The sequence below is a fragment of the Pseudophryne corroboree genome, chromosome 11 (assembly GCF_028390025.1).
Source record: "Pseudophryne corroboree isolate aPseCor3 chromosome 11, aPseCor3.hap2, whole genome shotgun sequence".
NCBI lineage: Eukaryota > Metazoa > Chordata > Amphibia > Anura > Myobatrachidae > Pseudophryne > Pseudophryne corroboree.
In genome coordinates, this window is record NC_086454.1 from 249,341,494 (window position 1) to 249,367,316 (window position 25,823).

The window sequence follows — 25,823 nt, forward strand, 5'->3', positions numbered from 1 at the left end:
GATATCGGTCTATCTATCTCACTTACTATACAGTTACTCCCTTTGAAAGTAGGGGATGCAAGTCCATTTTAGCCTGCAATTCATAGGAAAGGACACTTCTCTCTCAGTCTATACTCTGTAGGCATACAATAGTTTCAGCTTTGCTACATTGATGTGATGTCATAATCAGGTTTAGCTCACAAGAGACTTGTCCACTACATAGCTGTCTCCTGTGTTACAGCGTGAGCCAATTTTAAGAGGATGATATGCAAATATTGTAATGCACAAAAACAGTACATGCCATGCTAGATAAAAGCAAGGGGTGACACCCAAACTAAAAACGAGGCTATGCAATTGGTGTTTCTGGTTCTTTCTTATGCTCTCAAAATCAAGTGGTATATTTTTCACGCTACAATTGGATTCGGACTTTGATTCTCCATAACCTTGAGCAACGAATCTCTGAACCTGATAAAAACTTGCAATGTTCTCCCCGTCGGGGAATCGAACCCCGGTCTCCCGCGTGACAGGCGGGGATACTCACCACTATACTAACGAGGACTAACTTGGTGAATCTGCAGGCAAAATTGGAGCTGAAAATACACCCAAAAACATGTCAGGGTGAGGTCTCGAGATGCGTCTGTGTCATTGGCCACAGAGATTATGTGCTACATGTTATCAAGCTAACATAAAACCCTAAATAAGAAGCAGATAAAAAGATTTATTTTTGTCTCAGCTGAAACAAAGACTACAATACCACTTTGCAAAAAAGATAGTCATTTCAATTAAAAACCTTTTTCTGTTATCCTCTACTGGTCGGTAATGGCCAGGAAGCTTACATGATATCGGTCTACCTATCTCACTTACTATACAGTTACTCCCTTTGAAAGTAGGGGATGCAAGTCCATTTTAGCCTGCAATTCATAGGAAAAGACACTTCTCTCTCAGTCTATACTCTGTAGGCATACAATAGTTTCAGCTTTGCTACATTGATGTGATGTCATAATCAGGTTTAGCTCACAAGAGACTTGTCCACTACATAGCTGTCTCCTGTGTTACAGCATGAGCCAATTGTAAGAGGATGATATGCAAATATTGTAATGCACAAAAACAGTACATGCCATGCTAGATAAAAGCAAGGGGTGATACCCAAACTAAAAACGAGGCTATGCAATTGGTGTTTCTGGTTCTTTCTTATGCTCTCAAAATCAAGTGGTATATTTTTCACGCTACAATTGGATTCGGACTTTGATTCTCCATAACCTTGAGCAACGAATCTCTGAACCTGATAAAATCTTGCAATGTTCTCCCCGTCGGGGAATCGAACCCCGGTCTCCCGCGTGACAGGCGGGGATACTCACCACTATACTAACGAGGACTAACTTGGTGAATCTGCAGGCAAAATTGGAGCTGAAAATACACCCAAAAACATGTCAGGGTGAGGTCTCGAGATGCGTCTGTGTCATTGGCCACAGAGATTATGTGCTACATGTTATCAAGCTAACATAAAACCCTAAATAAGAAGCAGATAAAAAGATTTATTTTTGTCTCAGCTGAAACAAAGACTACAATACAACTTTGCAAAAAAGATAGTCATTTCAATTAAAAACCTTTTTCTGTTATCCTCTACTGGTCGGTCATGGCCAGGAAGCTTACATGATATTGGTCTATCTATCTCACTTACTATACAGTTACTCCCTTTGAAAGTAGGGGATGCAAGTCCATTTTAGCCTGCAATCCATAGGAAAAGACACTTCTCTCTCAGTCTATACTCTGTAGGCATACAATAGTATCAGCTTTGCTTCATTGATGTGATGTCATAATCAGGTTTAGCTCACAAGAGACTTGTCCACTACATAGCTGTCTCCTGTGTTACAGCGTGAGCCAATTTTAAGAGGATGATATGCAAATATTGTAATGCACAAAAACAGTACATGCCATGCTAGATAAAAGCAAGGGGTGACACCCAAACTAAAAACGAGGCTATGCAATTGGTGTTTCTGGTTCTTTCTTATGCTCTCAAAATCAAGTGGTATATTTTTCACGCTACAATTGGATTCGGACTTTGATTCTCCATAACCTTGAGCAACGAATCTCTGAACCTGATAAAAACTTGCAATGTTCTCCCCGTCGGGGAATCGAACCCCGGTCTCCCGCGTGACAGGCGGGGATACTCACCACTATACTAACGAGGACTAACTTGGTGAATCTGCAGGCAAAATTGGAGCTGAAAATACACCCAAAAACATGTCAGGGTGAGGTCTCGAGATGCGTCTGTGTCATTGGCCAAAGAGATTATGTGCTACATGTTATCAAGCTAACATAAAACCCTAAATAAGAAGCAGATAAAAAGATTTATTTTTGTCTCAGCTGAAACAAAGACTACAATACAACTTTGCAAAAAAGATAGTTATTTCAATTAAAAACCTTTTTCTGTTATCCTCTACTGGTCGGTCATGGCCAGGAAGCTTACATGATATCGGTCTATCTATCTCACTTACTATACAGTTACTCCCTTTGAAAGTAGGGGATGCAAGTCCATTTTAGCCTGCAATCCATAGGAAAAGACACTTCTCTCTCAGTCTATACTCTGTAGGCATACAATAGTTTCAGCTTTGCTTCATTGATGTGATGTCATAATCAGGTTTAGCTCACAAGAGACTTGTCCACTACATAGCTGTCTCCTGTGTTACAGCGTGAGCCAATTTTAAGAGGATGATATGCAAATATTGTAATGCACAAAAACAGTACATGCCATGCTAGATAAAAGCAAGGGGTGACACCCAAACTAAAAACGAGGCTATGCAATTGGTGTTTCTGGTTCTTTCTTATGCTCTCAAAATCAAGTGGTATATTTTTCACGCTACAATTGGATTCGGACTTTGATTCTCCATAACCTTGAGCAACGAATCTCTGAACCTGATAAAAACTTGCAATGTTCTCCCCGTCGGGGAATCGAACCCCGGTCTCCCGCGTGACAGGCGGGGATACTCACCACTATACTAACGAGGACTAACTTGGTGAATCTGCAGGCAAAATTGGAGCTGAAAATACACCCAAAAACATGTCAGGGTGAGGTCTCGAGCTGCGTCTGTGTCATTGGCCACAGAGATTATGTGCTACATGTTATCAAGCTAACATAAAACCCTAAATAAGAAGCAGATAAAAAGATTTATTTTTGTCTCAGCTGAAACAAAGACTACAATACCACTTTGCAAAAAAGATAGTCATTTCAATTAAAAACCTTTTTCTGTTATCCTCTACTGGTCGGTAATGGCCAGGAAGCTTACATGATATCGGTCTACCTATCTCACTTACTATACAGTTACTCCCTTTGAAAGTAGGGGATGCAAGTCCATTTTAGCCTGCAATTCATAGGAAAAGACACTTCTCTCTCAGTCTATACTCTGTAGGCATACAATAGTATCAGCTTTGCTTCATTGATGTCATAATCAGGTTTAGCTCACAAGAGACTTGTCCACTACATAGCTGTCTCCTGTGTTACAGCGTGAGCCAATTTTAAGAGGATGATATGCAAATATTGTAATGCACAAAAACAGTACATGCCATGCTAGATAAAAGCAAGGGGTGACACCCAAACTAAAAACGAGGCTATGCAATTGGTGTTTCTGGTTCTTTCTTATGCTCTAAAAATCAAGTGGTATATTTTACACGCTACAATTGGATTCGGACTTTGATTCTCCATAACCTTGAGCAACGAATCTCTGAACCTGATAAAAACTTGCAATGTTCTCCCCGTCGGGGAATCGAACCCCGGTCTCCCGCGTGACAGGCGGGGATACTCACCACTATACTAACGAGGACTAACTTGGTGAATCTGCAGGCAAAATTGGAGCTGAAAATACACCCAAAAACATGTCAGGGTGAGGTCTCGAGATGCGTCTGTGTCATTGGCCACAGAGATTATGTGCTACATGTTATCAAGCTAACATAAAACCCTAAATAAGAAGCAGATAAAAAGATTTATTTTTGTCTCAGCTGAAACAAAGACTACAATACAACTTTGCAAAAAAGATAGTTATTTCAATTAAAAACCTTTTTCTGTTATCCTCTACTGGTCGGTAATGGCCAGGAAGCTTACATGATATCGGTCTATCTATCTCACTTACTATACAGTTACTCCCTTTGAAAGTAGGGGATGCAAGTCCATTTTAGCCTGCAATCCATAGGAAAAGACACTTCTCTCTCAGTCTATACTCTGTAGGCATACAATAGTATCAGCTTTGCTTCATTGATGTGATGTCATAATCAGGTTTAGCTCACAAGAGACTTGTCCACTACATAGCTGTCTCCTGTGTTACAGCGTGAGCCAATTTTAAGAGGATGATATGCAAATATTGTAATGCACAAAAACAGTACATGCCATGCTAGATAAAAGCAAGGGGTGACACCCAAACTAAAAACGAGGCTATGCAATTGGTGTTTCTGGTTCTTTCTTATGCTCTCAAAATCAAGTGGTATATTTTTCACGCTACAATTGGATTCGGACTTTGATTCTCCATAACCTTGAGCAACGAATCTCTGAACCTGATAAAAACTTGCAATGTTCTCCCCGTCGGGGAATCGAACCCCGGTCTCCCGCGTGACAGGCGGGGATACTCACCACTATACTAACGAGGACTAACTTGGTGAATCTGCAGGCAAAATTGGAGCTGAAAATACACCCAAAAACATGTCAGGGTGAGGTCTCGAGATGCGTCTGTGTCATTGGCCACAGAGATTATGTGCTACATGTTATCAAGCTAACATAAAACCCTAAATAAGAAGCAGATAAAAAGATTTATTTTTGTCTCAGCTGAAACAAAGACTACAATACCACTTTGCAAAAAAGATAGTCATTTCAATTAAAAACCTTTTTCTGTTATCCTCTACTGGTCGGTAATGGCCAGGAAGCTTACATGATATCGGTCTACCTATCTCACTTACTATACAGTTACTCCCTTTGAAAGTAGGGGATGCAAGTCCATTTTAGCCTGCAATTCATAGGAAAAGACACTTCTCTCTCAGTCTATACTCTGTAGGCATACAATAGTTTCAGCTTTGCTACATTGATGTGATGTCATAATCAGGTTTAGCTCACAAGAGACTTGTCCACTACATAGCTGTCTCCTGTGTTACAGCATGAGCCAATTGTAAGAGGATGATATGCAAATATTGTAATGCACAAAAACAGTACATGCCATGCTAGATAAAAGCAAGGGGTGATACCCAAACTAAAAACGAGGCTATGCAATTGGTGTTTCTGGTTCTTTCTTATGCTCTCAAAATCAAGTGGTATATTTTTCACGCTACAATTGGATTCGGACTTTGATTCTCCATAACCTTGAGCAACGAATCTCTGAACCTGATAAAAACTTGCAATGTTCTCCCCGTCGGGGAATCGAACCCCGGTCTCCCGCGTGACAGGCGGGGATACTCACCACTATACTAACGAGGACTAACTTGGTGAATCTGCAGGCAAAATTGGAGCTGAAAATACACCCAAAAACATGTCAGGGTGAGGTCTCGAGATGCGTCTGTGTCATTGGCCACAGAGATAATGTGCTACATGTTATCAAGCTAACATAAAACCCTAAATAAGAAGCAGATAAAAAGATTTATTTTTGTCTCAGCTGAAACAAAGACTACAATACCACTTTGCAAAAAAGATAGTCATTTCAATTAAAAACCTTTTTCTGTTATCCTCTTCTGGTCGGTAATGGCCAGGAAGCTTACATGATATCGGTCTATCTATCTCACTTACTATACAGTTACTCCCTTTGAAAGTAGGGGATGCAAGTCCATTTTAGCCTGCAATCCATAGGAAAAGACACTTCTCTCTCAGTCTATACTCTGTAGGCATACAATAGTTTCAGCTTTGCTTCATTGATGTGATGTCATAATCAGGTTTAGCTCACAAGAGACTTGTCCACTACATAGCTGTCTCCTGTGTTACAGCGTGAGCCAATTTTAAGAGGATGATATGCAAATATTGTAATGCACAAAAACAGTACATGCCATGCTAGATAAAAGCAAGGGGTGACACCCAAACTAAAAACGAGGCTATGCAATTGGTGTTTCTGGTTCTTTCTTATGCTCTCAAAATCAAGTGGTATATTTTTCACGCTACAATTGGATTCGGACTTTGATTCTCCATAACCTTGAGCAACGAATCTCTGAACCTGATAAAAACTTGCAATGTTCTCCCCGTCGGGGAATCGAACCCCGGTCTCCCGCGTGACAGGCGGGGATACTCACCACTATACTAACGAGGACTAACTTGGTGAATCTGCAGGCAAAATTGGAGCTGAAAATACACCCAAAAACATGTCAGGGTGAGGTCTCGAGCTGCGTCTGTGTCATTGGCCACAGAGATTATGTGCTACATGTTATCAAGCTAACATAAAACCCTAAATAAGAAGCAGATAAAAAGATTTATTTTTGTCTCAGCTGAAACAAAGACTACAATACCACTTTGCAAAAAAGATAGTCATTTCAATTAAAAACCTTTTTCTGTTATCCTCTACTGGTCGGTAATGGCCAGGAAGCTTACATGATATCGGTCTACCTATCTCACTTACTATACAGTTACTCCCTTTGAAAGTAGGGGATGCAAGTCCATTTTAGCCTGCAATTCATAGGAAAAGACACTTCTCTCTCAGTCTATACTCTGTAGGCATACAATAGTTTCAGCTTTGCTACATTGATGTGATGTCATAATCAGGTTTAGCTCACAAGAGACTTGTCCACTACATAGCTGTCTCCTGTGTTACAGCATGAGCCAATTGTAAGAGGATGATATGCAAATATTGTAATGCACAAAAACAGTACATGCCATGCTAGATAAAAGCAAGGGGTGATACCCAAACTAAAAACGAGGCTATGCAATTGGTGTTTCTGGTTCTTTCTTATGCTCTCAAAATCAAGTGGTATATTTTTCACGCTACAATTGGATTCGGACTTTGATTCTCCATAACCTTGAGCAACGAATCTCTGAACCTGATAAAAACTTGCAATGTTCTCCCCGTCGGGGAATCGAACCCCGGTCTCCCGCGTGACAGGCGGGGATACTCACCACTATACTAACGAGGACTAACTTGGAGAATCTGCAGGCAAAATTGGAGCTGAAAATACACCCAAAAACATGTCAGGGTGAGGTCTCGAGATGCGTCTGTGTCATTGGCCACAGAGATTATGTGCTACATGTTATCAAGCTAACATAAAACCCTAAATAAGAAGCAGATAAAAAGATTTATTTTTGTCTCAGCTGAAACAAAGACTACAATACCACTTTGCAAAAAAGATAGTCATTTCAATTAAAAACCTTTTTCTGTTATCCTCTACTGGTCGGTAATGGCCAGGAAGCTTACATGATATCGGTCTACCTATCTCACTTACTATACAGTTACTCCCTTTGAAAGTAGGGGATGCAAGTCCATTTTAGCCTGCAATTCATAGGAAAAGACACTTCTCTCTCAGTCTATACTCTGTAGGCATACAATAGTTTCAGCTTTGCTACATTGATGTGATGTCATAATCAGGTTTAGCTCACAAGAGACTTGTCCACTACATAGCTGTCTCCTGTGTTACAGCATGAGCCAATTGTAAGAGGATGATATGCAAATATTGTAATGCACAAAAACAGTACATGCCATGCTAGATAAAAGCAAGGGGTGATACCCAAACTAAAAACGAGGCTATGCAATTGGTGTTTCTGGTTCTTTCTTATGCTCTCAAAATCAAGTGGTATATTTTTCACGCTACAATTGGATTCGGACTTTGATTCTCCATAACCTTGAGCAACGAATCTCTGAACCTGATAAAAACTTGCAATGTTCTCCCCGTCGGGGAATCGAACCCCGGTCTCCCGCGTGACAGGCGGGGATACTCACCACTATACTAACGAGGACTATCTTGGTGCATCTCCAGGCAAAATTGGAGCTGAAAATACATCCAAAAACATGTCAGGGTGAGGTCTCGAGATGCGTCTGTGTCATTGGCCACAGAGATTATGTGCTACATGTTATCAAGCTAACATAAAACCCTAAATAAGAAGCAGATAAAAAGATTTATTTTTGTCTCAGCTGAAACAAAGACTACAATACCACTTTGCAAAAAAGATAGTCATTTCAATTAAAAACCTTTTTCTGTTATCCTCTACTGGTCGGTCGTGGCCAGGAAGCTTACATGATATCGGTCTATCTATCTCACTTACTATACAGTTACTCCCTTTGAAAGTAGGGGATGCAAGTCCATTTTAGCCTGCAATTCATAGGAAAGGACACTTCTCTCTCAGTCTATACTCTGTAGGCATACAATAGTTTCAGCTTTGCTACATTGATGTGATGTCATAATCAGGTTTAGCTCACAAGAGACTTGTCCACTACATAGCTGTCTCCTGTGTTACAGCGTGAGCCAATTTTAAGAGGATGATATGCAAATATTGTAATGCACAAAAACAGTACATGCCATGCTAGATAAAAGCAAGGGGTGACACCCAAACTAAAAACGAGGCTATGCAATTGGTGTTTCTGGTTCTTTCTTATGCTCTCAAAATCAAGTGGTATATTTTTCACGCTACAATTGGATTCGGACTTTGATTCTCCATAACCTTGAGCAACGAATCTCTGAACCTGATAAAAACTTGCAATGTTCTCCCCGTCGGGGAATCGAACCCCGGTCTCCCGCGTGACAGGCGGGGATACTCACCACTATACTAACGAGGACTAACTTGGTGAATCTGCAGGCAAAATTGGAGCTGAAAATACACCCAAAAACATGTCAGGGTGAGGTCTCGAGATGCGTCTGTGTCATTGGCCACAGAGATTATGTGCTACATGTTATCAAGCTAACATAAAACCCTAAATAAGAAGCAGATAAAAAGATTTATTTTTGTCTCAGCTGAAACAAAGACTACAATACCACTTTGCAAAAAAGATAGTCATTTCAATTAAAAACCTTTTTCTGTTATCCTCTACTGGTCGGTAATGGCCAGGAAGCTTACATGATATCGGTCTACCTATCTCACTTACTATACAGTTACTCCCTTTGAAAGTAGGGGATGCAAGTCCATTTTAGCCTGCAATTCATAGGAAAAGACACTTCTCTCTCAGTCTATACTCTGTAGGCATACAATAGTTTCAGCTTTGCTACATTGATGTGATGTCATAATCAGGTTTAGCTCACAAGAGACTTGTCCACTACATAGCTGTCTCCTGTGTTACAGCATGAGCCAATTGTAAGAGGATGATATGCAAATATTGTAATGCACAAAAACAGTACATGCCATGCTAGATAAAAGCAAGGGGTGATACCCAAACTAAAAACGAGGCTATGCAATTGGTGTTTCTGGTTCTTTCTTATGCTCTCAAAATCAAGTGGTATATTTTTCACGCTACAATTGGATTCGGACTTTGATTCTCCATAACCTTGAGCAACGAATCTCTGAACCTGATAAAATCTTGCAATGTTCTCCCCGTCGGGGAATCGAACCCCGGTCTCCCGCGTGACAGGCGGGGATACTCACCACTATACTAACGAGGACTAACTTGGTGAATCTGCAGGCAAAATTGGAGCTGAAAATACACCCAAAAACATGTCAGGGTGAGGTCTCGAGATGCGTCTGTGTCATTGGCCACAGAGATTATGTGCTACATGTTATCAAGCTAACATAAAACCCTAAATAAGAAGCAGATAAAAAGATTTATTTTTGTCTCAGCTGAAACAAAGACTACAATACAACTTTGCAAAAAAGATAGTCATTTCAATTAAAAACCTTTTTCTGTTATCCTCTACTGGTCGGTCATGGCCAGGAAGCTTACATGATATTGGTCTATCTATCTCACTTACTATACAGTTACTCCCTTTGAAAGTAGGGGATGCAAGTCCATTTTAGCCTGCAATCCATAGGAAAAGACACTTCTCTCTCAGTCTATACTCTGTAGGCATACAATAGTATCAGCTTTGCTTCATTGATGTGATGTCATAATCAGGTTTAGCTCACAAGAGACTTGTCCACTACATAGCTGTCTCCTGTGTTACAGCGTGAGCCAATTTTAAGAGGATGATATGCAAATATTGTAATGCACAAAAACAGTACATGCCATGCTAGATAAAAGCAAGGGGTGACACCCAAACTAAAAACGAGGCTATGCAATTGGTGTTTCTGGTTCTTTCTTATGCTCTCAAAATCAAGTGGTATATTTTTCACGCTACAATTGGATTCGGACTTTGATTCTCCATAACCTTGAGCAACGAATCTCTGAACCTGATAAAAACTTGCAATGTTCTCCCCGTCGGGGAATCGAACCCCGGTCTCCCGCGTGACAGGCGGGGATACTCACCACTATACTAACGAGGACTAACTTGGTGAATCTGCAGGCAAAATTGGAGCTGAAAATACACCCAAAAACATGTCAGGGTGAGGTCTCGAGATGCGTCTGTGTCATTGGCCAAAGAGATTATGTGCTACATGTTATCAAGCTAACATAAAACCCTAAATAAGAAGCAGATAAAAAGATTTATTTTTGTCTCAGCTGAAACAAAGACTACAATACAACTTTGCAAAAAAGATAGTTATTTCAATTAAAAACCTTTTTCTGTTATCCTCTACTGGTCGGTCATGGCCAGGAAGCTTACATGATATCGGTCTATCTATCTCACTTACTATACAGTTACTCCCTTTGAAAGTAGGGGATGCAAGTCCATTTTAGCCTGCAATCCATAGGAAAAGACACTTCTCTCTCAGTCTATACTCTGTAGGCATACAATAGTTTCAGCTTTGCTTCATTGATGTGATGTCATAATCAGGTTTAGCTCACAAGAGACTTGTCCACTACATAGCTGTCTCCTGTGTTACAGCGTGAGCCAATTTTAAGAGGATGATATGCAAATATTGTAATGCACAAAAACAGTACATGCCATGCTAGATAAAAGCAAGGGGTGACACCCAAACTAAAAACGAGGCTATGCAATTGGTGTTTCTGGTTCTTTCTTATGCTCTCAAAATCAAGTGGTATATTTTTCACGCTACAATTGGATTCGGACTTTGATTCTCCATAACCTTGAGCAACGAATCTCTGAACCTGATAAAAACTTGCAATGTTCTCCCCGTCGGGGAATCGAACCCCGGTCTCCCGCGTGACAGGCGGGGATACTCACCACTATACTAACGAGGACTAACTTGGTGAATCTGCAGGCAAAATTGGAGCTGAAAATACACCCAAAAACATGTCAGGGTGAGGTCTCGAGCTGCGTCTGTGTCATTGGCCACAGAGATTATGTGCTACATGTTATCAAGCTAACATAAAACCCTAAATAAGAAGCAGATAAAAAGATTTATTTTTGTCTCAGCTGAAACAAAGACTACAATACCACTTTGCAAAAAAGATAGTCATTTCAATTAAAAACCTTTTTCTGTTATCCTCTACTGGTCGGTAATGGCCAGGAAGCTTACATGATATCGGTCTACCTATCTCACTTACTATACAGTTACTCCCTTTGAAAGTAGGGGATGCAAGTCCATTTTAGCCTGCAATTCATAGGAAAAGACACTTCTCTCTCAGTCTATACTCTGTAGGCATACAATAGTATCAGCTTTGCTTCATTGATGTGATGTCATAATCAGGTTTAGCTCACAAGAGACTTGTCCACTACATAGCTGTCTCCTGTGTTACAGCGTGAGCCAATTTTAAGAGGATGATATGCAAATATTGTAATGCACAAAAACAGTACATGCCATGCTAGATAAAAGCAAGGGGTGACACCCAAACTAAAAACGAGGCTATGCAATTGGTGTTTCTGGTTCTTTCTTATGCTCTAAAAATCAAGTGGTATATTTTACACGCTACAATTGGATTCGGACTTTGATTCTCCATAACCTTGAGCAACGAATCTCTGAACCTGATAAAAACTTGCAATGTTCTCCCCGTCGGGGAATCGAACCCCGGTCTCCCGCGTGACAGGCGGGGATACTCACCACTATACTAACGAGGACTAACTTGGTGAATCTGCAGGCAAAATTGGAGCTGAAAATACACCCAAAAACATGTCAGGGTGAGGTCTCGAGATGCGTCTGTGTCATTGGCCACAGAGATTATGTGCTACATGTTATCAAGCTAACATAAAACCCTAAATAAGAAGCAGATAAAAAGATTTATTTTTGTCTCAGCTGAAACAAAGACTACAATACAACTTTGCAAAAAAGATAGTTATTTCAATTAAAAACCTTTTTCTGTTATCCTCTACTGGTCGGTAATGGCCAGGAAGCTTACATGATATCGGTCTATCTATCTCACTTACTATACAGTTACTCCCTTTGAAAGTAGGGGATGCAAGTCCATTTTAGCCTGCAATCCATAGGAAAAGACACTTCTCTCTCAGTCTATACTCTGTAGGCATACAATAGTATCAGCTTTGCTTCATTGATGTGATGTCATAATCAGGTTTAGCTCACAAGAGACTTGTCCACTACATAGCTGTCTCCTGTGTTACAGCGTGAGCCAATTTTAAGAGGATGATATGCAAATATTGTAATGCACAAAAACAGTACATGCCATGCTAGATAAAAGCAAGGGGTGACACCCAAACTAAAAACGAGGCTATGCAATTGGTGTTTCTGGTTCTTTCTTATGCTCTCAAAATCAAGTGGTATATTTTTCACGCTACAATTGGATTCGGACTTTGATTCTCCATAACCTTGAGCAACGAATCTCTGAACCTGATAAAAACTTGCAATGTTCTCCCCGTCGGGGAATCGAACCCCGGTCTCCCGCGTGACAGGCGGGGATACTCACCACTATACTAACGAGGACTAACTTGGTGAATCTGCAGGCAAAATTGGAGCTGAAAATACACCCAAAAACATGTCAGGGTGAGGTCTCGAGATGCGTCTGTGTCATTGGCCACAGAGATTATGTGCTACATGTTATCAAGCTAACATAAAACCCTAAATAAGAAGCAGATAAAAAGATTTATTTTTGTCTCAGCTGAAACAAAGACTACAATACCACTTTGCAAAAAAGATAGTCATTTCAATTAAAAACCTTTTTCTGTTATCCTCTACTGGTCGGTAATGGCCAGGAAGCTTACATGATATCGGTCTACCTATCTCACTTACTATACAGTTACTCCCTTTGAAAGTAGGGGATGCAAGTCCATTTTAGCCTGCAATTCATAGGAAAAGACACTTCTCTCTCAGTCTATACTCTGTAGGCATACAATAGTTTCAGCTTTGCTACATTGATGTGATGTCATAATCAGGTTTAGCTCACAAGAGACTTGTCCACTACATAGCTGTCTCCTGTGTTACAGCATGAGCCAATTGTAAGAGGATGATATGCAAATATTGTAATGCACAAAAACAGTACATGCCATGCTAGATAAAAGCAAGGGGTGATACCCAAACTAAAAACGAGGCTATGCAATTGGTGTTTCTGGTTCTTTCTTATGCTCTCAAAATCAAGTGGTATATTTTTCACGCTACAATTGGATTCGGACTTTGATTCTCCATAACCTTGAGCAACGAATCTCTGAACCTGATAAAAACTTGCAATGTTCTCCCCGTCGGGGAATCGAACCCCGGTCTCCCGCGTGACAGGCGGGGATACTCACCACTATACTAACGAGGACTAACTTGGTGAATCTGCAGGCAAAATTGGAGCTGAAAATACACCCAAAAACATGTCAGGGTGAGGTCTCGAGATGCGTCTGTGTCATTGGCCACAGAGATAATGTGCTACATGTTATCAAGCTAACATAAAACCCTAAATAAGAAGCAGATAAAAAGATTTATTTTTGTCTCAGCTGAAACAAAGACTACAATACCACTTTGCAAAAAAGATAGTCATTTCAATTAAAAACCTTTTTCTGTTATCCTCTTCTGGTCGGTAATGGCCAGGAAGCTTACATGATATCGGTCTATCTATCTCACTTACTATACAGTTACTCCCTTTGAAAGTAGGGGATGCAAGTCCATTTTAGCCTGCAATCCATAGGAAAAGACACTTCTCTCTCAGTCTATACTCTGTAGGCATACAATAGTTTCAGCTTTGCTTCATTGATGTGATGTCATAATCAGGTTTAGCTCACAAGAGACTTGTCCACTACATAGCTGTCTCCTGTGTTACAGCGTGAGCCAATTTTAAGAGGATGATATGCAAATATTGTAATGCACAAAAACAGTACATGCCATGCTAGATAAAAGCAAGGGGTGACACCCAAACTAAAAACGAGGCTATGCAATTGGTGTTTCTGGTTCTTTCTTATGCTCTCAAAATCAAGTGGTATATTTTTCACGCTACAATTGGATTCGGACTTTGATTCTCCATAACCTTGAGCAACGAATCTCTGAACCTGATAAAAACTTGCAATGTTCTCCCCGTCGGGGAATCGAACCCCGGTCTCCCGCGTGACAGGCGGGGATACTCACCACTATACTAACGAGGACTAACTTGGTGAATCTGCAGGCAAAATTGGAGCTGAAAATACACCCAAAAACATGTCAGGGTGAGGTCTCGAGATGCGTCTGTGTCATTGGCCACAGAGATTATGTGCTACATGTTATCAAGCTAACATAAAACCCTAAATAAGAAGCAGATAAAAAGATTTATTTTTGTCTCAGCTGAAACAAAGACTACAATACCACTTTGCAAAAAAGATAGTCATTTCAATTAAAAACCTTTTTCTGTTATCCTCTACTGGTCGGTAATGGCCAGGAAGCTTACATGATATCGGTCTACCTATCTCACTTACTATACAGTTACTCCCTTTGAAAGTAGGGGATGCAAGTCCATTTTAGCCTGCAATTCATAGGAAAAGACACTTCTCTCTCAGTCTATACTCTGTAGGCATACAATAGTTTCAGCTTTGCTACATTGATGTGATGTCATAATCAGGTTTAGCTCACAAGAGACTTGTCCACTACATAGCTGTCTCCTGTGTTACAGCATGAGCCAATTGTAAGAGGATGATATGCAAATATTGTAATGCACAAAAACAGTACATGCCATGCTAGATAAAAGCAAGGGGTGACACCCAAACTAAAAACGAGGCTATGCAATTGGTGTTTCTGGTTCTTTCTTATGCTCTCAAAATCAAGTGGTATATTTTTCACGCTACAATTGGATTCGGACTTTGATTCTCCATAACCTTGAGCAACGAATCTCTGAACCTGATAAAAACTTGCAATGTTCTCCCCGTCGGGGAATCGAACCCCGGTCTCCCGCGTGACAGGCGGGGATACTCACCACTATACTAACGAGGACTAACTTGGTGAATCTGCAGGCAAAATTGGAGCTGAAAATACACCCAAAAACATGTCAGGGTGAGGTCTCGAGATGCGTCTGTGTCATTGGCCACAGAGATTATGTGCTACATGTTATCAAGCTAACATAAAACCCTAAATAAGAAGCAGATAAAAAGATTTATTTTTGTCTCAGCTGAAACAAAGACTACAATACCACTTTGCAAAAAAGATAGTCATTTCAATTAAAAACCTTTTTCTGTTATCCTCTACTGGTCGGTAATGGCCAGGAAGCTTACATGATATCGGTCTACCTATCTCACTTACTATACAGTTACTCCCTTTGAAAGTAGGGGATGCAAGTCCATTTTAGCCTGCAATTCATAGGAAAAGACACTTCTCTCTCAGTCTATACTCTGTAGGCATACAATAGTTTCAGCTTTGCTACATTGATGTGATGTCATAATCAGGTTTAGCTCACAAGAGACTTGTCCACTACATAGCTGTCTCCTGTGTTACAGCATGAGCCAATTGTAAGAGGATGATATGCAAATATTGTAATGCACAAAAACAGTACATGCCATGCTAGATAAAAGCAAGGGGTGATACCCAAACTAAAAACGAGGCTATGCAATTGGTGTTTCTGGTTCTTTCTTATGCTCTCAAAATCAAGTGGTATATTTTTCACGCTACAATTGGATTCGGACTTTGATTCTCCATAACCTTGAGCAACGAATCTCTGAACCTGATAAAAACTTGCAATGTTCTCCCCGTCGGGGAATCGAACCCCGGTCTCCCGCGTGACAGGCGGGGATACTCACCACTATACTAACGAGGACTATCTTGGTGCATCTCCAGGCAAAATTGGAGCTGAAAATACACCCAAAAACATGTCAGGGTGAGGTCTCGAGATGCGTCTGTGTCATTGGCCACAGAGATTATGTGCTACATGTTATCAAGCTAACATAAAACCCTAAATAAGAAGCAGATAAAAAGATTTATTTTTGTCTCAGCTGAAACAAAGACTACAATACCACTTTGCAAAAAAGATAGTCATTTCAATTAAAAACCTTTTTCTGTTATCCTCTACTGGTCGGTAATGGCCAGGAAGCTTACATGATATCGGTCTATCTATCTCACTTACTATACAGTTACTCCCTTTGAAAGTAGGGGATGCAAGTCCATTTTAGCCTGCAATCCATAGGAAAAGACACTTCTCTCTCAGTCTATACTCTGTAGGCATACAATAGTTTCAGCTTTGCTTCATTGATGTGATGTCATAATCAGGTTTAGCTCACAAGAGACTTGTCCACTACATAGCTGTCTCCTGTGTTACAGCGTGAGCCAATTTTAAGAGGATGATATGCAAATATTGTAATGCACAAAAACAGTACATGCCATGCTAGATAAAAGCAAGGGGTGACACCCAAACTAAAAACGAGGCTATGCAATTGGTGTTTCTTTCTTATGCTCTCAAAATCAAGTGGTATATTTTTCACGCTACAATTGGATTCGGACTTTGATTCTCCATAACCTTGAGCAACGAATCTCTGAACCTGATAAAAACTTGCAATGTTCTCCCCGTCGGGGAATCGAACCCCGGTCTCCCGCGTGACAGGCGGGGATACTCACCACTATACTAACGAGGACTAACTTGGTGAATCTGCAGGCAAAATTGGAGCTGAAAATACACCCAAAAACATGTCAGGGTGAGGTCTCGAGATGCGTCTGTGTCATTGGCCACAGAGATTATGTGCTACATGTTATCAAGCTAACATAAAACCCTAAATAAGAAGCAGATAAAAAGATTTATTTTTGTCTCAGCTGAAACAAAGACTACAATACCACTTTGCAAAAAAGATAGTCATTTCAATTAAAAACCTTTTTCTGTTATCCTCTACTGGTCGGTAATGGCCAGGAAGCTTACATGATATCGGTCTACCTATCTCACTTACTATACAGTTACTCCCTTTGAAAGTAGGGGATGCAAGTCCATTTTAGCCTGCAATTCATAGGAAAAGACACTTCTCTCTCAGTCTATACTCTGTAGGCATACAATAGTTTCAGCTTTGCTACATTGATGTGATGTCATAATCAGGTTTAGCTCACAAGAGACTTGTCCACTACATAGCTGTCTCCTGTGTTACAGCATGAGCCAATTGTAAGAGGATGATATGCAAATATTGTAATGCACAAAAACAGTACATGCCATGCTAGATAAAAGCAAGGGGTGATACCCAAACTAAAAACGAGGCTATGCAATTGGTGTTTCTGGTTCTTTCTTATGCTCTCAAAATCAAGTGGTATATTTTTCACGCTACAATTGGATTCGGACTTTGATTCTCCATAACCTTGAGCAACGAATCTCTGAACCTGATAAAAACTTGCAATGTTCTCCCCGTCGGGGAATCGAACCCCGGTCTCCCGCGTGACAGGCGGGGATACTCACCACTATACTAACGAGGACTATCTTGGTGCATCTCCAGGCAAAATTGGAGCTGAAAATACACCCAAAAACATGTCAGGGTGAGGTCTCGAGATGCGTCTGTGTCATTGGCCACAGAGATTATGTGCTACATGTTATCAAGCTAACATAAAACCCTAAATAAGAAGCAGATAAAAAGATTTATTTTTGTCTCAGCTGAAACAAAGACTACAATACCACTTTGCAAAAAAGATAGTCATTTCAATTAAAAACCTTTTTCTGTTATCCTCTACTGGTCGGTAATGGCCAGGAAGCTTACATGATATCGGTCTATCTATCTCACTTACTATACAGTTACTCCCTTTGAAAGTAGGGGATGCAAGTCCATTTTAGCCTGCAATCCATAGGAAAAGACACTTCTCTCTCAGTCTATACTCTGTAGGCATACAATAGTTTCAGCTTTGCTTCATTGATGTGATGTCATAATCAGGTTTAGCTCACAAGAGACTTGTCCACTACATAGCTGTCTCCTGTGTTACAGCGTGAGCCAATTTTAAGAGGATGATATGCAAATATTGTAATGCACAAAAACAGTACATGCCATGCTAGATAAAAGCAAGGGGTGACACCCAAACTAAAAACGAGGCTATGCAATTGGTGTTTCTTTCTTATGCTCTCAAAATCAAGTGGTATATTTTTCACGCTACAATTGGATTCGGACTTTGATTCTCCATAACCTTGAGCAACGAATCTCTGAACCTGATAAAAACTTGCAATGTTCTCCCCGTCGGGGAATCGAACCCCGGTCTCCCGCGTGACAGGCGGGGATACTCACCACTATACTAACGAGGACTATCTTGGTGCATCTTCAGGCAAAATTGGAGCTGAAAATACATCCAAAAACATGTCAGGGTGAGGTCTCGAGATGCGTCTGTGTCATTGGCCACAGAGATTATGTGCTACATGTTATCAAGCTAACATAAAACCCTAAATAAGAAGCAGGTAAAAAGATTTATTTTTGTCTCAGCTGAAACAAAGACTACAATACCACTTTGCAAAAAAGATAGTAATTTCAATTAAAAACCTTTTTCTGTTATCCTCTACTGGTCGGTCGTGGCCAGGAAGCTTACATGATATCGGTCTATCTATCTCACTTACTATACAGTTACTCCCTTTGAAAGTAGGGGATGCAAGTCCATTTTAGCCTGCAATTCATAGGAAAAGACACTTCTCTCTCAGTCTATACTCTGTAGGCATACAATAGTTTCAGCTTTGCTACATTGATGTGATGTCATAATCAGGTTTAGCTCACAAGAGACTTGTCCACTACATAGCTGTCTCCTGTGTTACAGCATGAGCCAATTGTAAGAGGATGATATGCAAATATTGTAATGCACAAAAACAGTACATGCCATGCTAGATAAAAGCAAGGGGTGATACCCAAACTAAAAACGAGGCTATGCAATTGGTGTTTCTGGTTCTTTCTTATGCTCTCAAAATCAAGTGGTATATTTTTCACGCTACAATTGGATTCGGACTTTGATTCTCCATAACCTTGAGCAACGAATCTCTGAACCTGATAAAAACTTGCAATGTTCTCCCCGTCGGGGAATCGAACCCCGGTCTCCCGCGTGACAGGCGGGGATACTCACCACTATACTAACGAGGACTAACTTGGTGAATCTGCAGGCAAAATTGGAGCTGAAAATACACCCAAAAACATGTCAGGGTGAGGTCTCGAGATGCGTCTGTGTCATTGGCCACAGAGATTATGTGCTACATGTTATCAAGCTAACATAAAACCCTAAATAAGAAGCAGATAAAAAGATTTATTTTTGTCTCAGCTGAAACAAAGACTACAATACAACTTTGCAAAAAAGATAGTCATTTCAATTAAAAACCTTTTTCTGTTATCCTCTACAGGTCGGTCATGGCAAGGAAGCTTACATGATATTGGTCTATCTATCTCACTTACTATACAGTTACTCCCTTTGAAAGTAGGGGATGCAAGTCCATTTTAGCCTGCAATCCATAGGAAAAGACACTTCTCTCTCAGTCTATACTCTGTAGGCATACAATAGTTTCAGCTTTGCTTCATTGATGTGATGTCATAATCAGGTTTAGCTCACAAGAGACTTGTCCACTACATAGCTGTCTCCTGTGTTACAGCGTGAGCCAATTTTAAGAGGATGATATGCAAATATTGTAATGCACAAAAACAGTACATGCCATGCTAGATAAAAGCAAGGGGTGACACCCAAACTAAAAACGAGGCTATGCAATTGGTGTTTCTGGTTCTTTCTTATGCTCTCAAAATCAAGTGGTATATTTTTCACGCTACAATTGGATTCGGACTTTGATTCTCCATAACCTTGAGCAACGAATCTCTGAACCTGATAAAAACTTGCAATGTTCTCCCCGTCGGGGAATCGAACCCGGTCTCCCGCGTGACAGGCGGGGATACTCACCACTATACTAACGAGGACTAACTTGGTGAATCTGCAGGCAAAATTGGAGCTGAAAATACACCCAAAAACATGTCAGGGTGAGGTCTCGAGATGCGTCTGTGTCATTGGCCACAGAGATTATGTGCTACATGTTATCAAGCTAACATAAAACCCTAAATAAGAAGCAGATAAAAAGATTTATTTTTGTCTCAGCTGAAACAAAGACTACAATACCACTTTGCAAAAAAGATAGTCATTTCAATTAAAAACCTTTTTCTGTTATCCTCTACTGGTCGGTAGTGGCCAGGAAGCTTACATGATATCGGTCTATCTATCTCACTTACTATACAGTTACTCCCTTTGAAAGTAGGGGATGCAAGTCCATTTTAGCCTGCAATCCATAGGAAAAGACACTTCTCTCTCAGTCTATACTCTGTAGGCATACAATAGTTTCAGCTTTGCTTCATTGATGTGATGTCATAATCAGGTTTAGCTCACAAGAGACTTGTCCACTACATAGCTGTCTCCTGTGTTACAGCGTGAGCCAATTTTAAGAGGATCATATGCAAATATTGTAATGCACAAAAACAGTACATGCCATGCTAGATAAAAGCAAGGGGTGACACCCAAACTAAAAACGAGGCTATGCAATTGGTGTTTCTGGTTCTTTCTTATGCTCTCAAAATCAAGTGGTATATTTTTCACGCTACAATTGGATTCGGACTTTGATTCTCCATAACCTTGAGCAACGAATCTCTGAACCTGATAAAAACTTGCAATGTTCTCCCCGTCGGGGAATCGAACCCCGGTCTCCCGCGTGACAGGCGGGGATAATCACCACTATACTAACGAGGACTATCTTGGTGCATCTTCAGGCAAAATTGGAGCTGAAAATACATCCAAAAACATGTCAGGGTGAGGTCTCGAGATGCGTCTGTGTCATTGGCCACAGAGATTATGTGCTACATGTTATCAAGCTAACATAAAACCCTAAATAAGAAGCAGATAAAAAGATTTATTTTTGTCTCAGCTGAAACAAAGACTACAATACCACTTTGCAAAAAAGATAGTAATTTCAATTAAAAACCTTTTTCTGTTATCCTCTACTGGTCGGTCGTGGCCAGGAAGCTTACATGATATCGGTCTATCTATCTCACTTACTATACAGTTACTCCCTTTGAAAGTAGGGGATGCAAGTCCATTTTAGCCTGCAATTCATAGGAAAAGACACTTCTCTCTCAGTCTATACTCTGTAGGCATACAATAGTTTCAGCTTTGCTACATTGATGTGATGTCATAATCAGGTTTAGCTCACAAGAGACTTGTCCACTACATAGCTGTCTCCTGTGTTACAGCATGAGCCAATTGTAAGAGGATGATATGCAAATATTGTAATGCACAAAAACAGTACATGCCATGCTAGATAAAAGCAAGGGGTGATACCCAAACTAAAAACGAGGCTATGCAATTGGTGTTTCTGGTTCTTTCTTATGCTCTCAAAATCAAGTGGTATATTTTTCACGCTACAATTGGATTCGGACTTTGATTCTCCATAACCTTGAGCAACGAATCTCTGAACCTGATAAAAACTTGCAATGTTCTCCCCGTCGGGGAATCGAACCCCGGTCTCCCGCGTGACAGGCGGGGATACTCACCACTATACTAACGAGGACTATCTTGGTGCATCTCCAGGCAAAATTGGAGCTGAAAATACATCCAAAAACATGTCAGGGTGAGGTCTCGAGATGCGTCTGTGTCATTGGCCACAGAGATTATGTGCTACATGTTATCAAGCTAACATAAAACCCTAAATAAGAAGCAGATAAAAAGATTTATTTTTGTCTCAGCTGAAACAAAGACTACAATACCACTTTGCAAAAAAGATAGTAATTTCAATTAAAAACCTTTTTCTGTTATCCTCTACTGGTCGGTCGTGGCCAGGAAGCTTACATGATATCGGTCTATCTATCTCACTTACTATACAGTTACTCCCTTTGAAAGTAGGGGATGCAAGTCCATTTTAGCCTGCAATTCATAGGAAAAGACACTTCTCTCTCAGTCTATACTCTGTAGGCATACAATAGTTTCAGCTTTGCTACATTGATGTGATGTCATAATCAGGTTTAGCTCACAAGAGACTTGTCCACTACATAGCTGTCTCCTGTGTTACAGCATGAGCCAATTGTAAGAGGATGATATGCAAATATTGTAATGCACAAAAACAGTACATGCCATGCTAGATAAAAGCAAGGGGTGATACCCAAACTAAAAACGAGGCTATGCAATTGGTGTTTCTGGTTCTTTCTTATGCTCTCAAAATCAAGTGGTATATTTTTCACGCTACAATTGGATTCGGACTTTGATTCTCCATAACCTTGAGCAACGAATCTCTGAACCTGATAAAAACTTGCAATGTTCTCCCCGTCGGGGAATCGAACCCCGGTCTCCCGCGTGACAGGCGGGGATACTCACCACTATACTAACGAGGACTAACTTGGTGAATCTGCAGGCAAAATTGGAGCTGAAAATACACCCAAAAACATGTCAGGGTGAGGTCTCGAGATGCGTCTGTGTCATTGGCCACAGAGATTATGTGCTACATGTTATCAAGCTAACATAAAACCCTAAATAAGAAGCAGATAAAAAGATTTATTTTTGTCTCAGCTGAAACAAAGACTACAATACAACTTTGCAAAAAAGATAGTCATTTCAATTAAAAACCTTTTTCTGTTATCCTCTACTGGTCGGTCATGGCAAGGAAGCTTACATGATATTGGTCTATCTATCTCACTTACTATACAGTTACTCCCTTTGAAAGTAGGGGATGCAAGTCCATTTTAGCCTGCAATCCATAGGAAAAGACACTTCTCTCTCAGTCTATACTCTGTAGGCATACAATAGTTTCAGCTTTGCTTCATTGATGTGATGTCATAATCAGGTTTAGCTCACAAGAGACTTGTCCACTACATAGCTGTCTCCTGTGTTACAGCGTGAGCCAATTTTAAGAGGATGATATGCAAATATTGTAATGCACAAAAACAGTACATGCCATGCTAGATAAAAGCAAGGGGTGACACCCAAACTAAAAACGAGGCTATGCAATTGGTGTTTCTGGTTCTTTCTTATGCTCTCAAAATCAAGTGGTATATTTTTCACGCTACAATTGGATTCGGACTTTGATTCTCCATAACCTTGAGCAACGAATCTCTGAACCTGATAAAAACTTGCAATGTTCTCCCCGTCGGGGAATCGATCCCGGTCTCCCGCGTGACAGGCGGGGATACTCACCACTATACTAACGAGGACTAACTTGGTGAATCTGCAGGCAAAATTGGAGCTGAAAATACACCCAAAAACATGTCAGGGTGAGGTCTCGAGATGCGTCTGTGTCATTGGCCACAGAGATTATGTGCTACATGTTATCAAGCTAACATAAAACCCTAAATAAGAAGCAGATAAAAAGATTTATTTTTGTCTCAGCTGAAACAAAGACTACAATACCACTTTGCAAAAAAGATAGTCATTTCAATTAAAAACCTTTTTCTGTTATCCTCTACTGGTCGGTAATGGCCAGGAAGCTTACATGATATCGGTCTATCTATCTCACTTACTATACAGTTACTCCCTTTGAAAGTAGGGGATGCAAGTCCATTTTAGCCTGCAATCCATAGGAAAAGACACTTCTCTCTCAGTCTATACTCTGTAGGCATACAATAGTTTCAGCTTTGCTTCATTGATGTGATGTCATAATCAGGTTTAGCTCACAAGAGACTTGTCCACTACATAGCTGTCTCCTGTGTTACAGCGTGAGCCAATTTTAAGAGGATGATATGCAAATATTGTAATGCACAAAAACAGTACATGCCATGCTAGATAAAAGCAAGGGGTGACACCCAAACTAAAAACGAGGCTATGCAATTGGTGTTTCTGGTTCTTTCTTATGCTCTCAAAATCAAGTGGTATATTTTTCACGCTACAATTGGATTCGGACTTTGATTCTCCATAACCTTGAGCAACGAATCTCTGAACCTGATAAAAACTTGCAATGTTCTCCCCGTCGGGGAATCGAACCCCGGTCTCCCGCGTGACAGGCGGGGATACTCACCACTATACTAACGAGGACTATCTTGGTGCATCTTCAGGCAAAATTGGAGCTGAAAATACATCCAAAAACATGTCAGGGTGAGGTCTCGAGATGCGTCTGTGTCATTGGCCACAGAGATTATGTGCTACATGTTATCAAGCTAACATAAAACCCTAAATAAGAAGCAGATAAAAAGATTTATTTTTGTCTCAGCTGAAACAAAGACTACAATACCACTTTGCAAAAAAGATAGTAATTTCAATTAAAAACCTTTTTCTGTTATCCTCTACTGGTCGGTCGTGGCCAGGAAGCTTACATGATATCGGTCTATCTATCTCACTTACTATACAGTTACTCCCTTTGAAAGTAGGGGATGCAAGTCCATTTTAGCCTGCAATTCATAGGAAAAGACACTTCTCTCTCAGTCTATACTCTGTAGGCATACAATAGTTTCAGCTTTGCTACATTGATGTGATGTCATAATCAGGTTTAGCTCACAAGAGACTTGTCCACTACATAGCTGTCTCCTGTGTTACAGCATGAGCCAATTGTAAGAGGATGATATGCAAATATTGTAATGCACAAAAACAGTACATGCCATGCTAGATAAAAGCAAGGGGTGATACCCAAACTAAAAACGAGGCTATGCAATTGGTGTTTCTGGTTCTTTCTTATGCTCTCAAAATCAAGTGGTATATTTTTCACGCTACAATTGGATTCGGACTTTGATTCTCCATAACCTTGAGCAACGAATCTCTGAACCTGATAAAAACTTGCAATGTTCTCCCCGTCGGGGAATCGAACCCCGGTCTCCCGCGTGACAGGCGGGGATACTCACCACTATACTAACGAGGACTAACTTGGTGAATCTGCAGGCAAAATTGGAGCTGAAAATACACCCAAAAACATGTCAGGGTGAGGTCTCGAGATGCGTCTGTGTCATTGGCCACAGAGATTATGTGCTACATGTTATCAAGCTAACATAAAACCCTTAATAAGAAGCAGATAAAAAGATTTATTTTTGTCTCAGCTGAAACAAAGACTACAATACAACTTTGCAAAAAAGATAGTCATTTCAATTAAAAACCTTTTTCTGTTATCCTCTACTGGTCGGTCATGGCCAGGAAGCTTACATGATATTGGTCTATCTATCTCACTTACTATACAGTTACTCCCTTTGAAAGTAGGGGATGCAAGTCCATTTTAGCCTGCAATCCAAAGGAAAAGACACTTCTCTCTCAGTCTATACTCTGTAGGCATACAATAGTTTCAGCTTTGCTTCATTGATGTGATGTCATAATCAGGTTTAGCTCACAAGAGACTTGTCCACTACATAGCTGTCTCCTGTGTTACAGCGTGAGCCAATTTTAAGAGGATGATATGCAAATATTGTAATGCACAAAAACAGTACATGCCATGCTAGATAAAAGCAAGGGGTGACACCCAAACTAAAAACGAGGCTATGCAATTGGTGTTTCTGGTTCTTTCTTATGCTCTCAAAATCAAGTGGTATATTTTTCACGCTACAATTGGATTCGGACTTTGATTCTCCATAACCTTGAGCAACGAATCTCTGAACCTGATAAAAACTTGCAATGTTCTCCCCGTCGGGGAATCGAACCCGGTCTCCCGCGTGACAGGCGGGGATAC

The 25,823-nt window shown here is 40.4% G+C and overlaps 29 non-coding genes across 29 annotated transcripts; all 29 read right to left on the minus strand.

Annotated features, from left to right (window-relative positions):
• Positions 1-465: 465 nt before the first annotated feature.
• Positions 466-537, minus strand: TRNAD-GUC (transfer RNA aspartic acid (anticodon GUC)). Its single transcript has one exon. It is a non-coding gene; the product is annotated as a tRNA-Asp (tRNA).
• A 745-nt stretch (positions 538-1,282) lies between these two features.
• On the minus strand, positions 1,283-1,354 carry TRNAD-GUC (transfer RNA aspartic acid (anticodon GUC)). Its single transcript has one exon. It is a non-coding gene; the product is annotated as a tRNA-Asp (tRNA).
• A 745-nt stretch (positions 1,355-2,099) lies between these two features.
• On the minus strand, positions 2,100-2,171 carry TRNAD-GUC (transfer RNA aspartic acid (anticodon GUC)). The gene has a single exon. It is a non-coding gene; the product is annotated as a tRNA-Asp (tRNA).
• A 745-nt stretch (positions 2,172-2,916) lies between these two features.
• On the minus strand, positions 2,917-2,988 carry TRNAD-GUC (transfer RNA aspartic acid (anticodon GUC)). Its single transcript has one exon. It is a non-coding gene; the product is annotated as a tRNA-Asp (tRNA).
• Positions 2,989-3,728: 740 nt separating this feature from the next.
• On the minus strand, positions 3,729-3,800 carry TRNAD-GUC (transfer RNA aspartic acid (anticodon GUC)). Its single transcript has one exon. It is a non-coding gene; the product is annotated as a tRNA-Asp (tRNA).
• Positions 3,801-4,545: 745 nt separating this feature from the next.
• On the minus strand, positions 4,546-4,617 carry TRNAD-GUC (transfer RNA aspartic acid (anticodon GUC)). The gene has a single exon. It is a non-coding gene; the product is annotated as a tRNA-Asp (tRNA).
• A 745-nt stretch (positions 4,618-5,362) lies between these two features.
• On the minus strand, positions 5,363-5,434 carry TRNAD-GUC (transfer RNA aspartic acid (anticodon GUC)). Its single transcript has one exon. It is a non-coding gene; the product is annotated as a tRNA-Asp (tRNA).
• A 745-nt stretch (positions 5,435-6,179) lies between these two features.
• Positions 6,180-6,251, minus strand: TRNAD-GUC (transfer RNA aspartic acid (anticodon GUC)). The gene has a single exon. It is a non-coding gene; the product is annotated as a tRNA-Asp (tRNA).
• A 745-nt stretch (positions 6,252-6,996) lies between these two features.
• Positions 6,997-7,068, minus strand: TRNAD-GUC (transfer RNA aspartic acid (anticodon GUC)). The gene has a single exon. It is a non-coding gene; the product is annotated as a tRNA-Asp (tRNA).
• Positions 7,069-7,813: 745 nt separating this feature from the next.
• On the minus strand, positions 7,814-7,885 carry TRNAD-GUC (transfer RNA aspartic acid (anticodon GUC)). The gene has a single exon. It is a non-coding gene; the product is annotated as a tRNA-Asp (tRNA).
• A 745-nt stretch (positions 7,886-8,630) lies between these two features.
• On the minus strand, positions 8,631-8,702 carry TRNAD-GUC (transfer RNA aspartic acid (anticodon GUC)). The gene has a single exon. It is a non-coding gene; the product is annotated as a tRNA-Asp (tRNA).
• A 745-nt stretch (positions 8,703-9,447) lies between these two features.
• Positions 9,448-9,519, minus strand: TRNAD-GUC (transfer RNA aspartic acid (anticodon GUC)). Its single transcript has one exon. It is a non-coding gene; the product is annotated as a tRNA-Asp (tRNA).
• A 745-nt stretch (positions 9,520-10,264) lies between these two features.
• On the minus strand, positions 10,265-10,336 carry TRNAD-GUC (transfer RNA aspartic acid (anticodon GUC)). The gene has a single exon. It is a non-coding gene; the product is annotated as a tRNA-Asp (tRNA).
• A 745-nt stretch (positions 10,337-11,081) lies between these two features.
• TRNAD-GUC (transfer RNA aspartic acid (anticodon GUC)) lies at positions 11,082-11,153 on the minus strand. The gene has a single exon. It is a non-coding gene; the product is annotated as a tRNA-Asp (tRNA).
• A 745-nt stretch (positions 11,154-11,898) lies between these two features.
• TRNAD-GUC (transfer RNA aspartic acid (anticodon GUC)) lies at positions 11,899-11,970 on the minus strand. The gene has a single exon. It is a non-coding gene; the product is annotated as a tRNA-Asp (tRNA).
• A 745-nt stretch (positions 11,971-12,715) lies between these two features.
• TRNAD-GUC (transfer RNA aspartic acid (anticodon GUC)) lies at positions 12,716-12,787 on the minus strand. Its single transcript has one exon. It is a non-coding gene; the product is annotated as a tRNA-Asp (tRNA).
• A 745-nt stretch (positions 12,788-13,532) lies between these two features.
• Positions 13,533-13,604, minus strand: TRNAD-GUC (transfer RNA aspartic acid (anticodon GUC)). Its single transcript has one exon. It is a non-coding gene; the product is annotated as a tRNA-Asp (tRNA).
• Positions 13,605-14,349: 745 nt separating this feature from the next.
• TRNAD-GUC (transfer RNA aspartic acid (anticodon GUC)) lies at positions 14,350-14,421 on the minus strand. Its single transcript has one exon. It is a non-coding gene; the product is annotated as a tRNA-Asp (tRNA).
• A 745-nt stretch (positions 14,422-15,166) lies between these two features.
• On the minus strand, positions 15,167-15,238 carry TRNAD-GUC (transfer RNA aspartic acid (anticodon GUC)). Its single transcript has one exon. It is a non-coding gene; the product is annotated as a tRNA-Asp (tRNA).
• Positions 15,239-15,983: 745 nt separating this feature from the next.
• On the minus strand, positions 15,984-16,055 carry TRNAD-GUC (transfer RNA aspartic acid (anticodon GUC)). Its single transcript has one exon. It is a non-coding gene; the product is annotated as a tRNA-Asp (tRNA).
• Positions 16,056-16,794: 739 nt separating this feature from the next.
• TRNAD-GUC (transfer RNA aspartic acid (anticodon GUC)) lies at positions 16,795-16,866 on the minus strand. Its single transcript has one exon. It is a non-coding gene; the product is annotated as a tRNA-Asp (tRNA).
• Positions 16,867-17,611: 745 nt separating this feature from the next.
• TRNAD-GUC (transfer RNA aspartic acid (anticodon GUC)) lies at positions 17,612-17,683 on the minus strand. The gene has a single exon. It is a non-coding gene; the product is annotated as a tRNA-Asp (tRNA).
• Positions 17,684-18,422: 739 nt separating this feature from the next.
• Positions 18,423-18,494, minus strand: TRNAD-GUC (transfer RNA aspartic acid (anticodon GUC)). The gene has a single exon. It is a non-coding gene; the product is annotated as a tRNA-Asp (tRNA).
• Positions 18,495-19,239: 745 nt separating this feature from the next.
• On the minus strand, positions 19,240-19,311 carry TRNAD-GUC (transfer RNA aspartic acid (anticodon GUC)). Its single transcript has one exon. It is a non-coding gene; the product is annotated as a tRNA-Asp (tRNA).
• A 1,561-nt stretch (positions 19,312-20,872) lies between these two features.
• On the minus strand, positions 20,873-20,944 carry TRNAD-GUC (transfer RNA aspartic acid (anticodon GUC)). Its single transcript has one exon. It is a non-coding gene; the product is annotated as a tRNA-Asp (tRNA).
• A 745-nt stretch (positions 20,945-21,689) lies between these two features.
• TRNAD-GUC (transfer RNA aspartic acid (anticodon GUC)) lies at positions 21,690-21,761 on the minus strand. The gene has a single exon. It is a non-coding gene; the product is annotated as a tRNA-Asp (tRNA).
• Positions 21,762-22,506: 745 nt separating this feature from the next.
• TRNAD-GUC (transfer RNA aspartic acid (anticodon GUC)) lies at positions 22,507-22,578 on the minus strand. The gene has a single exon. It is a non-coding gene; the product is annotated as a tRNA-Asp (tRNA).
• Positions 22,579-24,139: 1,561 nt separating this feature from the next.
• On the minus strand, positions 24,140-24,211 carry TRNAD-GUC (transfer RNA aspartic acid (anticodon GUC)). Its single transcript has one exon. It is a non-coding gene; the product is annotated as a tRNA-Asp (tRNA).
• A 745-nt stretch (positions 24,212-24,956) lies between these two features.
• Positions 24,957-25,028, minus strand: TRNAD-GUC (transfer RNA aspartic acid (anticodon GUC)). Its single transcript has one exon. It is a non-coding gene; the product is annotated as a tRNA-Asp (tRNA).
• Positions 25,029-25,823: the final 795 nt, after the last annotated feature.